Source organism: Monodelphis domestica, chromosome 5, assembly GCF_027887165.1.
Source record: "Monodelphis domestica isolate mMonDom1 chromosome 5, mMonDom1.pri, whole genome shotgun sequence".
NCBI lineage: Eukaryota > Metazoa > Chordata > Mammalia > Didelphimorphia > Didelphidae > Monodelphis > Monodelphis domestica.
This window is the reverse complement of record NC_077231.1, coordinates 254186820-254201729: the sequence shown is the minus strand read 5'-3', so window position 1 is coordinate 254201729 and position 14910 is coordinate 254186820. Positions and strand designations below refer to the sequence as shown.

Here is a 14910-nt window from a genome sequence, read left to right as displayed (position 1 = left end):
CCAGGCTCAAAACAACCAGTTCTCCTAATGCCTACACTCCTAAGACTGTATTATAATAGCTAAAATGACTGAATATATTTCTAATTCTAATGCCAAGTTCCCTTAAATTAAATGCTAAATGTGACAGCCCAATGTCAGGAAAAAAATTCATTTCAAAGTCAGGGCTTTTAACCTACCAAAAGGTCTATTTCTTTGGAATTAAAAAACGCAATTTTTATATAAAGAATTATGGTATTTTCCAAGACATCCTACTATTTGGAAGAAAAGTCTAGAAATTACATGTTTTCTGGGGTCTCCAAAAGAGAGCATTTTTTCATAGACACATACCTATAATGATATATCAATTTACCAAAGTTCACATAAGCCAAAAATTCTAACTAGCAGTTTAAAGGACCCACTGGTATTGCTCTTACTCTGGCCAGAAATAGAAATGAAAAGGTCACTGGGGAAAAAAAGGTTCAATAATGACTAAGATCAAAGATAGATTCATTTCTAATTCAACACATACTTGGTTTTTTTCATCCTTTAGTAATGGTGAAGTTTCAAAAAATTCCACTAAAATTTCAATTGCTACAAAGCAAATTGAGAAGCTAGAGAATATTTGAGAAGTTAGAGAATTTTTAGAACTCAGTCATTTAATGTCTTTGGCCCTTAGCTGTGAAATGAGAAGCTTCCCAGAGGGTATCTAAGATTTCTGCAAGCACTTAATCCATGGTCTATGAATTCCTACTTTATTTTACATACCACTAAAGGAAAACATTTAATTTCCCCCCCAAAAATTAACCTCAATGCAACAATGAACAGTGGAGACAAGAAGCCCAAATTCAAATTTTGTCTCTAATACTTACTAACTATAGGATCACAGGCAAACCCCTTAGTTCTGATAAACAAAACACCTTAAGCCTTGCCTACAAAGTTTGAGCCAAAATGGTACTGGTTTGGGTAGAAGGAGTTCCCATGATCCTAACCTCAGAAATTATAGATCCTTGACATTCAGATAGACATTAAAACATAAAACTGAATATAGCACATATTTAATAAATGCATATGGAACAAAAAGTCTTGATTCTGCATATTTTAATAGACATTTTATATTAATAATCTCATTTATCTCACAATCCTATGGGTAACCTGACAAATGAAGCAGGTAAGGTTCTGACAGGTGAATCCACTTACCCAAGTGGGTTGGTAGCTGTGTTGCAGCTAAAGCTCAAGCCTTCAGGTTCCTAAATCCAGTGCACTGGACACCTTCCTTAGGTGTCTAAGGGCAGATTCCTTAGAGCATCCTTAAACAAAAACAATAATGGCAATAATTAACATCTATTTAGTAGCAGGAGTTTGCAAAGGCCTTTTACACTAATAGCATCTCATTGAGTCTCCCAACAGCCTTGTGATCTTGGTGCTATCACTATCCCTATTTCACAAGTTAGAAGAAGACTCCAAAAAGGTTAACTGATTTGCCCAGGTCACATAGCTAGTAAGTATCTAGGGCAGAATTCAAACTGATTTTGCTGATTCCAAGCACATTCTATGCAGAGATTGTTAAAAAAAGGAAGTCTTCCCTGTTTTATTTGATCATCTGGAGGATCAACTGGACTCCATCACTACACTACTGGAAAAACTCAAAAGGACAGGAAGTCAATAATTTCATCTTCAAATACAAAAGACAAATTAGCAGCAATTTATGTGGCATTACTATACAACACTTAAGTAGACAGTCTGGGGCCATTAGACTTTCAAGCTTTGAAACAATTCTCAAAGAGCACAAATCGCTAATATTGCATAGTCTCAAGTGATAAAAGTAATGAGGAATTAATGGAAGAGATTAGTAGATGATACAATGTTTCTAACATAAGCAGGTGGCTGGTACTTTTCAGTAACCTAATACCTTATATTTACTTACTTACCTTATATCTAACCAAGGGAAGTTGGTAAATATTGTTATATTTGGAGTATTGTAGAATTTTATAGCTAAAAGAGACCTTAGTAAAAACCAAGTCCAACCCTTTCATTTTAACAAGAATAATAGCAGCATGTGATGTGCATATAGTGCCTTATGATTTACAAAATACACAGACTTTCCCATTTGGTCTTCACAATGTGTGGAAAAGGGGTGGAGATCATCCCTCCTAGAGATCACCTCCTCACCATGAAAATTCAGTCAGAAGGTATGAGTAGAAGAGACAGAGCTTTTATTTCTTTTTCATGAAAAAGGGCATTACCCTCTGGTCATGGGCAAATGTACCCTCTTATGGCTGAACTCTGGCTTTTGTAGACTTTAACCACAAGCCCCTCCACCTCTTCCCTGTCTGCCCTCCAGAAGCGTACAATCAAATGAAAAAGTTTTACCCAATCAGGAAATCGTATAACCACAATTTATAACACCTATAACTTGGAATAGAAGCTTTGCTCAATTAGCAAATAGTATGACCACAGCTTAAAACACCTATAGCATAACTGGGGCATAATCAGGGGCCCATCCCAGCAAAAGCAGAGGCGGGGTGCGGGGGTGTCATGGTTAGAGCTTTCTGGGAATGACACACCTGTCAGCATGCTTGGAAATAAATTGCTCGGCCAGGGGTTTTTTGAGAAACCTTCTGAGAGTAACACAAAGCCCACTCCTCACAACAATTATGTCATGAGGTAGACAGTAATAGTATCACTTTGCTGATAAGGAAACTGGGGCTAATCCATCCTCACAAAGTTAATAACCGTCCAAAGCAGAATTGAACTCAGATCTCCCCTTATTCCAGATCCAACGATCTTTCCACTACAATATATTGCCTCCATTATCTAATAGTTAGTGATTTTTAAAAAATGAGTTTGATGTTACACAAAGACAAATAAGTATTTACAATAGCCATTTTAAAGGGTTTTGCATTTTTCATAAAATTTTTTTAAGTGCCAAAATTTGTTAACAGTATAAAAGATAAATTAACTGGGCACTAGTCAAGTCATATTTTTTTAAAAGCATACTGTCTAGACCCACAGACTGTCAGAGGCCATTTACTCCAACTTATATCTGAATAAGAATCCCCTTTACAACATGCCTGACAACTGAGCAACCCTTTGCTTAAAGACCATGATTAAACAGACCAATATCTATCTGCTCAGGTAGTCCACTATACCTTTGAAATAGTTCAAATTTTTACTGAATGTTTCTTTACAAAGCTAAATCTGCTCCTGAAATTTCAAAATTCAAGAGCTTTTCTATATATATCAACAAAATCCAAGAAGCAACAATAGAGAAATTCTATTTCAAATAACTACAAAATTAAAAAAAATTCTGCATATCCATTACCAGAGTACACAAAATATTTGTATAGTTTTCATTTTAAAATACTTCTTTTAAAGGAAAAAAAAAGATGATTTACATAAGTTACAGAAATATTCAGGGCTCATGGCTGAGCTAGAACAAAATAATAAAAATGACAATATTATCAAAGTTATTTTAGGATTTAAAAACCAATCAAATTATCAAAAGAATACTTCATAGAAATCAAGAAAAATAAAATTTAATGAAAAAGTAAAAGATCTAGAATATCAAAAGAAATAAAAGAGGTAGGAATGAAAGGGATATAGCACTTCTAGACCTTCACCTATAGCAGTCTTTAAAACCATTTGGTATTGGTGAAAAAATAGGGAAAATCAGAAACAATAGAAAACTCCACGTTTCTTCTTCAGTTCTGCTGGGTTTTAATTCCACAGGGCAAAATATCCCTTCCATGATAAGCTCAGCACTCCAGATCTCATAACCATGCTGCTTAAATCAGCCTTGGATACCAAACCTTTTCCCACTTTCCTAAACTTCCTCTCCTCCTCTGATTGGGATGAAGAGTGGAACATTCAATTAAATCCAAGGCCTTCCTTTATAGAAGGCAGACCTTGAACTTTGAAGTTTACTGTAGCTCTGCCCAATTTCTACTCCCCAAAATAAGATGTCCCCAAGCCAGGTATCCTCTGATATCTCCTCCTCTTGCCTTCCCTATCTTACTTTTATGTATGTCTTCCTATTAGAGTGTGAACTTCTTGAGAGATGGGACTGTCTTTCTTTTTCTTATTTGTATCCCCAATGCTTAGTATAATGTCTGACACATGGTAGGCACTTAATAAGTATTTACTGAATTGAAATTGAGTCAATAATCCAGTATTCAATAAAGCAAAAAAGTGAAGTTACTTAGGAAAAACTACCTATTTGATAAAAAAAAAAGAACTGTGAAGGGGGCAGCTGGGTAGCTCAGTAGATTGAGAACCAGGCCTAGAGACGGGAGGTCCTAGGTTCAAATCCGGACTCAGCCACTTCCTAGCTGTGTGACCCTGGGCAAGTCACTTGACCCCCATTGCCTAGCCCTTACCACTCTTCTGCCTTGGAGCCAATACACAGTATTGACTCCAAGATGGAAGGCAAGGGTTTAAAAAAAAAAAAGAACTGTGAAAACTAAAAAACAGTTTGACAAAAATTAGATTTAGACTAGCAGTTTACACTGGGTTACATGGGAAGTCACAGAATTTCCTTATCTGTAAAAACACACACAAAAAAATGGGACATGAATATAAAGAGTTTTGCAAACTTTAAAATTTTCTATAAATGCTAGTTATTCCCTGGCTAGGCTGGTTTGGAGATTTAGTAGTACAGGTGCACCAAATGCTCTCTTCTTCCTAGTTTCCTAAAGTAAATTGTTCTAAACATTAACTGCTCATGGATAGGACGAGCCAATATAATAAAAATGACCATCCTACCCAAACTTATTTATCTATTTAGTGCCATACCCATTGAACTACCAAAATACTTCTTCACTGATTTAGAAAAAACCATAACAAAGTTCATTTGGAAGAACAAAAGATCAAGGATATCCAGGGAAATAATGAAAAAAAACACATATGATGGGGGCCTTGCAGTCCCTGACCTAAAACTATATTACAAAGCAGCAGTCATCAAAACAATTTGGTACTGGCTAAGAAACAGAAAGGAAGATCAGTGAAATAGACTGGGGGAAAGCGACCTCAGCAAGACAGTATACGATAAACCCAAAGATCCCAGCTTTTGGGACAAAAATCCACTATTCGATAAAAACTGCTGGGAAAATTGGAAGACAGTGTGGGAGAGACTAGGAATAGATCAACACCTCACACCCTACACCAAGATAAATTCAAAATGGGTGAGTGACTTAAACATAAAGAAGGAAACCATAAGTAAATTGGGTAAACACAGAATAGTATACATGTCAGACCTTTGGGAGGGGAAAGGCTTTAAAACCAAGCAAGATATAGAAAGAATCACAAAATGTAAAATAAATAATTTTGACTACATCAAACTAAAAAGCTTTTGTACAAACAAAACCAATATAACTAAAATCAGAAGGGAAACAACAAATTGGGAAAAAATCTTCATAGAAACCTCTGACAAAGGTTTAATTACTCATATTTATAATGAGCTAAATCAATTGTACAAAAAATCAAGCCATTCTCCAATTGATAAATGGGCAAGGGAAATGGATAGGCAGTTCTCAGATAAAGAAATCAAAACTATTAACAAGCACATGAAGAAGTGTTCTAAATCTCTTATAATCAGAGAGATGCAAATCAAAACAACTCTGAGGTATCACCTCACACCTAGCAGATTGGCTAACATAACAGCAAAGGAAAGTAATGAATGCTGGAGGGGATGTGGCAAAGTAGGGACATTAATTCATTGCTGGTGGAGCTGTGAACTGATCCAACCATTCTGGAGGGCAATTTGGAACTATGCCCAAAGGGCAACAAAAGAATATCTACCCTTTGACCCAGCCATAGCACTGCTGGGTCTGTACCCCAAAGAGATAATGGACAAAAAGACTTGTACAAAAATATTCATAGCTGCACTCTTTGTGGTGGCCCAAAACTGAAAAACGAGGGGATGCCCATCAATTGGGGAATGGCTGAACAAACTGTGGTATATGTTGGTGATGGAATACTATTGTGCTAAAAGGAATAATAAAGTGGAGGAGTTCCATGGAGACTGGAACAACCTCCAGGAAGTGATGCAGAGCGAGAGGGGCAGAACCAGGAGAACATTGTACACAGAGACTAACACACTGTGGTATAATCGAACGTAATGGACTTCTCCATTAGTGGCGGTGTAATGTCCCTGAACAACTTTCAGGGATCCAGGAGAAAAAAACACCATTCATAAGCAAAGGATAAACTATGGGAGTGGAAACACCGAGAAAAAGCAACTGCCTGAATACAGAGGTTGAGGGGACATGACAGAGGAGAGACTCTAAATGAACACTCTAATGCAAATACTATCAACAAAGCAATGGGTTCAAATCAAGAAAACATCTAATGCCCAGTGGACTTATGCGTCGGCTATGGGGGGGTGGGGGGGAGGAAAAGAAAATGATCTATGTCTTTAACGAATAATGCTTGGAAATGATCAAATAAAATATATTAAAGAAAAAAAGAAAAAAAAGAATTAAAAGGAAAAAAGAAAAAAAAAAGAAAAAAGTAAATTGTTCTAACTCATCCACAAGATTAGGATAACAATGTTTCTATTCCTGAAAAGTAAAAGAATTGACCCAAGCTATACTAAATAGTTACAACTAAGACAAAACTGCCTGACATTCAGTCAATAGGGCAATGCAGAGTAGAAAACAGGTTTGCTAATGTCCAGGGAATAGCAATAATCATATCACCTTTGAAGCATCAATAGGATTCCCCAGGTAGACCACTAATTATGCAGTAAAAATTTCAGAATTTAATGGAATAAAGGCAATATGACCAATTTCTGAAGAATCCATGACTTCTAAATAGATGCACAGGATCTATTGAAAATTTAAAGAAAAAACTGAGAAAAAGGCAGAGAAAGTTTAGATTCATTGAAAAGACAAGTAAAATATACTTTGTGGGATGTGACCACTTCTTGACAATGAATAATAAGATACTGAAAATACTTCCAATTAAATTGAAGTATTTGAAGAAAAATTATGGGTATTTTTTCACATGCCTATGTTTTGGGGATACAAATAGGAAACAGAATATATTTTGGTTGTCCTGACCTATCAATAATTCAAATGTTTATATGCCGGAAGCCATCAAAGACCACACTGTTTGACATAGTCACATGTGGAAACCTGGGACTGCAAAGAAGCCTCCAGGAAGGATGGAAACACCTACTGAACACCACCCTCCCCCAAGTGACTTTCCTTATTAACATCCCCTTATTATTGGAATTGCTATGATTATTATACTTACTTAGCCCCAGGAAAAATAGATGAGAACAACTTGCTTACAGGGTTAATACAGATGTCCCACTCTGTCCCCCCAGAATATTACCAGGAGATCCCACTTACAAAATTAAACCTAAGGATTTTTATATACATGCCTCTTTTCTAGGCATAAAAACTTCTGGCAAATCTGTGTCATGTTGATTCTACCCTCTGACACTGCACTTAGCAACAATGTTTTGTTGATTATCTCCTTGGGTTTCACTTCTGTTGTTAGGTTCTATGGAAACATGTATGTTGAAAAATGGTTGTGTGCCAGAAAAGCATGTACTCAATGAAGCTGTAAAATAAATGCAAACCCCGTGCAATGGCAGAACACTGGTGCCTAAGCACAGGTCTGAGCACTCAGTTGTCTCTCATCTCTTATTCGCCTAACAGCTCCACTTAGTCAGAAGGATGCTCCACTTTGGGAGACCGCGGGCTCAGCTCTCAAAATTTATAGAGAGGCAGATAACATTAACATGAGCAAAAATGATGGAAAAGTCTTATAGCACTGAGCTAAATGTGGTTGAGGGCACTAATTCTCAACAAGTTTGCAATCATTTTACCAGGCTCAAAGTTGCTGAAAATCCAACTGTTCTCTAAACTCAAGACAACCCAAAACTCTTAAGGAAAGCTGGTTGTTTTCCAAGGGATTAAAATGTTCCCATTTTGAGTCATGGTGGAAAAGAATCCATCACTAACAAGAGTAATGAGTCATAGTTGAATACCAATCAATCTCTGATCATGTAAGCTAATCTCAAGAAAGTTTGTAGCATTCTGAAAAGGACTTTCAAAAGAAATAACTGCCAAGAGCCCCCTAAAAGCAACTGGTATTAAGGTCTCATTGATACCTTTAGGTGAGACTATTATATTTGCCTGTGAATGAAACATATATTTAAAAAAATAAACTTTAGAAATCTGCCTTTTGTCTTTGAAAATGGAATAATATACCTTGTTTTGCAAAATCACTACTATTATTATTTTAGAAACATTCAGACTAATTTTGTTGCATACATTTGTGTATCCATGTTTAAAAAAACATCTGTGCCTTTATAAGTGGTCACATTAATCCACTTCTTTGTTAAATTGTAAGAAAACCATAATTCAAAGTTATCTAAACACAAGAACTTTGTGTTAAATTCTTGTAATCAAGCCATTTTCCCCATTATTGTTTTTAGTTATAATATGAATAAACACTTTATTTCAGGATTTTCTTTATTGTATGAAATGTAATGCTAATCAATCAAAAAGTGTTCATTAAGTACCTACTTATAGACCCAGTGCCTAATATAGTACTTGGTATAAAAAATAAAGCAATCTCTACTCATAAAGAGCTTATACTCTAATGGGAGAAATGAGCTTACACACATGCAAACACACACACACACACACACACAGAATGTCTATAAAGTGAATAGATACAAATACATATACAAATATACTCCCAAGGTAGTTTGGGAGGGACTTGTAGGGAGGGTAGATGATGTTTGAGTTGTATTTGAAAAGAAGAGAAAGCCTCTAGGAGGCATCAAAACTGCTTTCTCCAAAGTTGTTCATAATGATCTCTAGTTACCAAATTTAATGGCCTTCTTGGCAGCCTTGGCCATTGCTGATCGCTCTATCAGTACTCTGTTCTCTCTAGGATTGAGGGACATCACTCTCTGTTTCCTTTGTTGCATCTTCTTCCAGATCACTCCCTCTAATTGTGGGTATCTCTTTGTTGCATCTTCTTCCAGATCACTCCCTCTAATTGTGGGTATTTAGTTCCTATCCCTATGCTGATGTTTCTCAGATTTACCTTCCCTGCCCCAATGTCTCTGCTGACCTCCAATCAGATGTCCAGTAGTTATCTTATGCCCTCCATGACCAAAACAGGATTCATCATTCTTCCCCCTTTCCCCTCCATGCCTCACCCCTTCCCTACTACTGTAGAGGGCAACAGCATTCTCCTAGGCCTCTAGGGTCCCTCTCCACCCATATCCAGGCTGTAACCAAGGTCTATTAGTTTCATCTTGGTAGCATCTTTATAATATCTCTTCAGACCCTACCACTCCTCCAGCAGGGAGCTCATCACCTCACCCTGCACACTAGCACCATCTTGCTGTGGGGTATGCCTGACTTATGTCTCCCTACTCAAATGCCTCTTTATTAAGCCCATGAAGTTATTTTCCTGAGATACAGGTCTAATCTTGTCACCCTCTACTCAATAAATTCTTAGCTTTCTGTTGCCTGCAAAAGCAAATACAAAATACTGTGTTTGGCATTCAGAACCCTCCCCTACCTTTCCAGTCTTTTTATACTTTGTTGCTGTTGTTCAGTTCTTTAGTCATGTCCCACTCATTGGGATCCCATGGCCCATAACATATCAGTACTGTCCATGGAGTTTTCTGGGCAAAGATACTGTAAAGGTTTGCCTTCTCCAATGGATTAAGGCAAATAGCATTTAAATGATTTGTTCAGGATCACAAAGTGTCTGAGGCAAGATTTGAATTCAGGTTTTCCGGACTCCAAGCCCAGTGCTCTATTCACTGAGGCACCTACCTACCTCCCCTTTCACCTTCCTCCCCACCATATATACTCTTGGATCCAGTGACACTGGCCTTCTGACTATTCCATGAACAAGACACTCCATCTCTCGACTCTAGGTATCATATTGGGTTGTCCCCCATACGGAATGTTCTCCCTTCTCCACTCTTACTGACCACTTTGGACTCCTTTAAGTCCCAACTAAATTCCATCTTGTACAAGAAGCTTTCCTGAACTTGCTTCAATTCCAATGTTTTTCTTCTTTTCATTATCTCTTATTTACCCTTCATAGAGCTTGCTTTGTATATGTTTGTTTGCATGTTATCTCTCATTCTAATGAGAACTCCTCAAAAAGGAATCATCTTTTTGCCTCTCTTTTTGTATCCCCAGCCCTTAGCAGGGTGCCTGGCACGTAGTAGGTGATTGATACATGTTTACTAAATAAATGAATGAGAACAGTGTGGGTACTAGAGATGGACAGTACAAAGACACAGAGAAAGGAGATATTATGTGAGAGAGAAAGAGAAGACAAGGCCATTTTTGGCTGGATCCCAGAATGCAGGTTTATAAGTTATGTCTGATTAGGGAGGAATGGTAGACTGGAGTCAAAGGGTCAAGGGCTTTAAAAAGCAGGGGGTATTCAGCATCAGAATAATCATTCAGCTATTGAGACATTCTTTTATTCAAAAAAGTATTTGAGACCTTATTCCTCATTCTCATACTGAATTAAAGACAGGATCATAAATAAGAAAATCAGGAGACTTCCGGGTAAACATGGTGGAAATCTAGACGCGAACTGCTTCCTCTCCCCCGAACCGAACAAAACAGACTACCTTAAAAGAGCATAAAAATCATCATTAGAAGACCGGAGGGACTCTCCAGCAGCCCACAGCAATGAGGGTACGTGGGGTTTGAACACTCCCACACTATAAGAGGGAGAGAAAGCTCGCTGCCAAGCATGAGCTGAGCTGAGCTGCCCTCCCCCACCCCAGCGCACTCACCGGAGACAGTGAGTAAGGAACATCTCTGCAGTGAGTGGGGAGCACTCCAGGGTCCCTGGGATCTAAAGAGGACTCCCAGAGAACTATCCCTCAGAGTGGTTTCACTGGAGAGCGCGCAGACAGCGGGGGCTCCTGCAAGCTGCAAATGTTGTGGAGGCTCTAGAAATGGCCTGAGGCAAAATCTCCTCCGCTCCTCACTGTAGTGAGGGGGGAGAGGCACGCCAGGGTCCCTGGGAACTGACAAGGACTACCAGGGAACTACCCCATGGAGCGGTTTTACAGGGAAAGCCTGATCGCACGGGAGAGAAGAGACCACTGACTGTATGGGCAGGCACGCTCACAAACTTCAGAGGCTAGGAAGAATCAGCCTGAGGCAAAAACATCAAAATCTGCCCATTTCACTCAGATTTCTGACTGAAAAGGAAAGTGAAAACCACCAAAGGGATGGCTCAGAGTGCCCAAGATCAACCCTCCAAGAAGAAAGGGGAAAAAAGTGACAATTGAAAACTTTTCTGGAGGGAAAACCCAGGCTACAGACTACAAAGAGGATGCAATGCAAACAAAATCAAAACACGCCCCCAAAATGGAAACTATCCACAAGCTCTGTAAGAACTCAAAATGGAGCAAGATGGAAACCTTCTGGCAAGAAAAATGGGAACAAATTCAAAAAGAGGTCTTCAGCCTGACAGACAAAATCTCACAATTGGAGAAAGAGCTGGAAGCCTCTAACAGAAGGGCAGACCAAACTGAAAAGCAAATCGAGTCCTTAAAGACCAGAATTAAGCAACTGGAAGAAAGTAATCTTGCAAAACAGTAAGAATTAATGAAGCAAAGTCAAAAAATTAATGAAATAGAAGAAAACATAAAATATCTCACTGACAAGGTGATAGACCAGGAAAATAGAAGAAGGAGAGACAACTTGAGAATCATTGGTCTACCTGAAAAACCAGAGATTAACAAAAACCTCGATGCCATACTACAAGAAATCATTGAAAAGAATTGCCCTGATGTTCTCAAACAAGAGGGCAAAATAGAAATCAAAAGAGTTCATAGAACACCCTCTATACTAAATCCCCAAAAGACAATCCCAAGGAATGTAATCGCCAAATTCAAGAGCTTCCAAACTAAGGAGAAAATATTACAAGAAGCTAGGAAGAAAAACTTCAAATACAGAGGCACTTCAATACGGATCACACATGACCTAGCAGCGAACACACTAAGAGACCGTAAAGCCTGGAACATGATATACAGAAAAGCAAGAGAACTGGGTGTTCAACCAAGAATCAGCTACCCATCAAAACTGACTATATACTTCCAGGGGAAAGTATGGGCATTTGACAAAATAGAAGATTTCCAAATATTCATAAAGAAAAGACCAGAACTCAGTGGAAAGTTTGACATTCAAACACAAAGAGCAAGAGCAACATGAAAAGGTAAATATGAAAGAAAGGGAAAAGGAGAAAAGTGCTTTATTTTTTCTTTTATTCAAACTCTCTTCTATAAGGGCCACAATTAGATCAAATTACATATACTAACATATGAGGGAAATGTTATGTGCGACTTTCAAAAATTGTATGCATTAATAGAGTAATCAGAAGAATCACTCATAGGGAAAGATTGGGGCATTAACATGATTTGGAGGGGAGGGAGGAAAAAAAGAAAGAAAAAGGAAAGGGGGAATCAATGAAGGTATTAAGATATACTTGAAGAAAAAGAAATAAATTAAATAGAACAATCTTTGTCATACAAAGATATACACAGGAAGGGGAGGGGAAGAATTCTCTTATAAGGAGAGGAAAAGAGAGCCAATTGGCAATACTAAAACTTTACTCTCAGTGAAACCAATGCTGAGAGTGAAGAGCTTCTAGATCCATTGGGATCTTGAATTCTATCTTATACAACAGGGTAAGGGAGAAGGGAAAACCAAGGGAGGTAGGGGAGGCAGGAACACAAAAAGGGAGGGAAGGAGAGGGGGGAGGGGAAGGGAACAAAAAGGGAGGAGCTAGAAAGGGAAGCATAATAAGGGAGGGGACTGGGGGACTGATTTAAAATAAACCACGGGTTTAAAAGGTAATAGAAAAAGAAGAAAGCTCAGAATTAGGGAAGGATAACAAAATGCTGGGGAAATCACAAATGACAATGATAACATTGAAAGTGAATGGGATGAACTCATCCATAAAATGTAGACAAATAATAGAGTGGATTAGAATCCAAAACCCTACCATATGTTGTCTTCAGGAAACACACATGAGGCGGGTAGAATCTCACAAGGTCAGAATTAAAGGTTGGAGTAAGACCTATTGGGCCTCAACTGACAGAAAGAAGGCAGGAGTAGCAATCATGATATCTGAGAAAGCCAAAGCAAAAATAGACCTGATTAAAAGGGATAGGGAAGGTAAATACATCCTGATAAAAGGGAGCATAGATAATGAGGAAATATCACTAATCAACATGTATGCACCAAATGGTATAGCACCCAAATTTCTAATGGAGAAACTAGGAGAACTGAAGGAGGAAATAAATAATAAAACTATACTAGTGGGAGATCTGAACCAACCACTATTAAATTTAGATAAATCAAATAATAAATAAATAAATAAATAAATGAGAGGTAAAAGAGGTGAATGAAATCTTAGAAAAATTAGAGTTGATAGATATATGGAGAAAAATAAATAGGGATAAAAAGGAATGCACCTTCTTTTCAGCAGCACATGACACATTCACAAAGATTGACCATACACTAGGTCATAAAAACATGGCATACAAATGTAGAAAAGCAGAAATAATTAATGCAACCTTTTCAGATCATAAGGCAAAAAAAAATGATGATCAGTAAGGGTATGTGGAGAGCAAAATCAAAAATTAATTGAAAATTAAATAATATGATACCCCAAAATCGGCTAGAGAACAAATCATAGAAACAATTAAAAATTTCATTGAAGAAAATGACAATGGTGAGACATCCTTTCAAACCTTATGGGATGCAGCCAAAGCAGTACTCAGAGGAAAATTCATATCCCTGAGTGCATATATTAACAAATTAGGGAGGGCAGAGATCAATAAATTGGACATACAAATCAAAAAACTTGAAAGCAAACAAATTAAAACCCCCCAGAAGAAAACCAAATTAGAAATCCTAAAAATTAAGGGAGAAATTAATAAAATTGAAAGTGATAGAACTATTGAATTAATAAATAAGACAAGAAGCTGGTACTTTGAAAAAACAAATAAAATAGACAAGGTACTGGTCAATCTAATTTAAAAAAGGAGGGAAGAAAAGCAAATTAACAGTATCACAGATAAAAAGGGAGACCTTACCTCCAATGAAGAGGAAATTAAGGCAATCATTAAAAACTACTCTGCCCAATTATATGGCAATAAATATACCAATCTAGGTGATATGCACGCATATTTACAAAAATATAAATTGCCTAGACTAACAGAAGAAGAAATAGAATTCTTAAATAATCCCATATCAGAAAAAGAAATCCAACAGGCCATCAAAGAACTCCCTAAGAAAAAATCCCCAGGGCCTGATGGAATCACTAGTGAATTCTACCAAACATTCAAAGAACAACTAACCCCAATACTATACAAATCATTTGACATAATAAGCAAAGAGGGAGTGCTACCAAATTCCTTTTATGACACAAATATGGTACTGATTCCAAAGCCAGGGAGATCAAAAATGGAGAAAGAAAACTACAGACTAATCTCCCTAATGAACATAGATGCAAAAATCTTAAACAGATTAAACTTAAACTAGCAAAAAGACTTCAGCAAGTGATCAGGAGGGTCATTCACTATGATCAAGTAGGATTAATACCAGGAATGCAGGGCTGGTTCAAGATTAGGAAAAGCATTCACATAACTGACCATATCAACAAGCAAACCAACAAAAATCATATGATTATCTCAATAGATGCAGAAAAAGCCTTTGATAAAATACAACACTCATTCCTATTAAAAACACTAGAAAGCATAGGAATAGAAGAGTTGTTCCTAAAAATAATAAACAGTATATATCTAAAACCATCAGCTAATATCATCTGCAATGGGGATAAACTAGATGCATTCCCAATAAGATCAGGAGTGAAACAAGGATGCCCATTATCACCTCTATTATTTGACATTGT

General features: G+C 37.4%; 1 protein-coding gene across 5 annotated transcripts in view; it reads right to left on the bottom strand.

The window, feature by feature from the left end:
- Positions 1-14910, bottom strand: part of ZNF438 (zinc finger protein 438) — a 213857-nt gene that overhangs the window by 117142 nt on the left and 81805 nt on the right. For 3 of the 5 annotated variants that reach the window (XM_007504799.3, XM_007504803.3, XM_007504804.3), the window contains one exon: positions 1177-1286. The exons of 1 other annotated variant lie outside the window; for it this stretch is intronic. The gene's annotated coding sequence lies outside the window, so the exon portion shown is untranslated. Of the gene's footprint in view, positions 1-1176; positions 1287-12996; positions 13122-14910 lie in introns of all 5 variants that reach the window. One more of the 5 variants, XM_056800902.1, reaches the window with a different exon arrangement.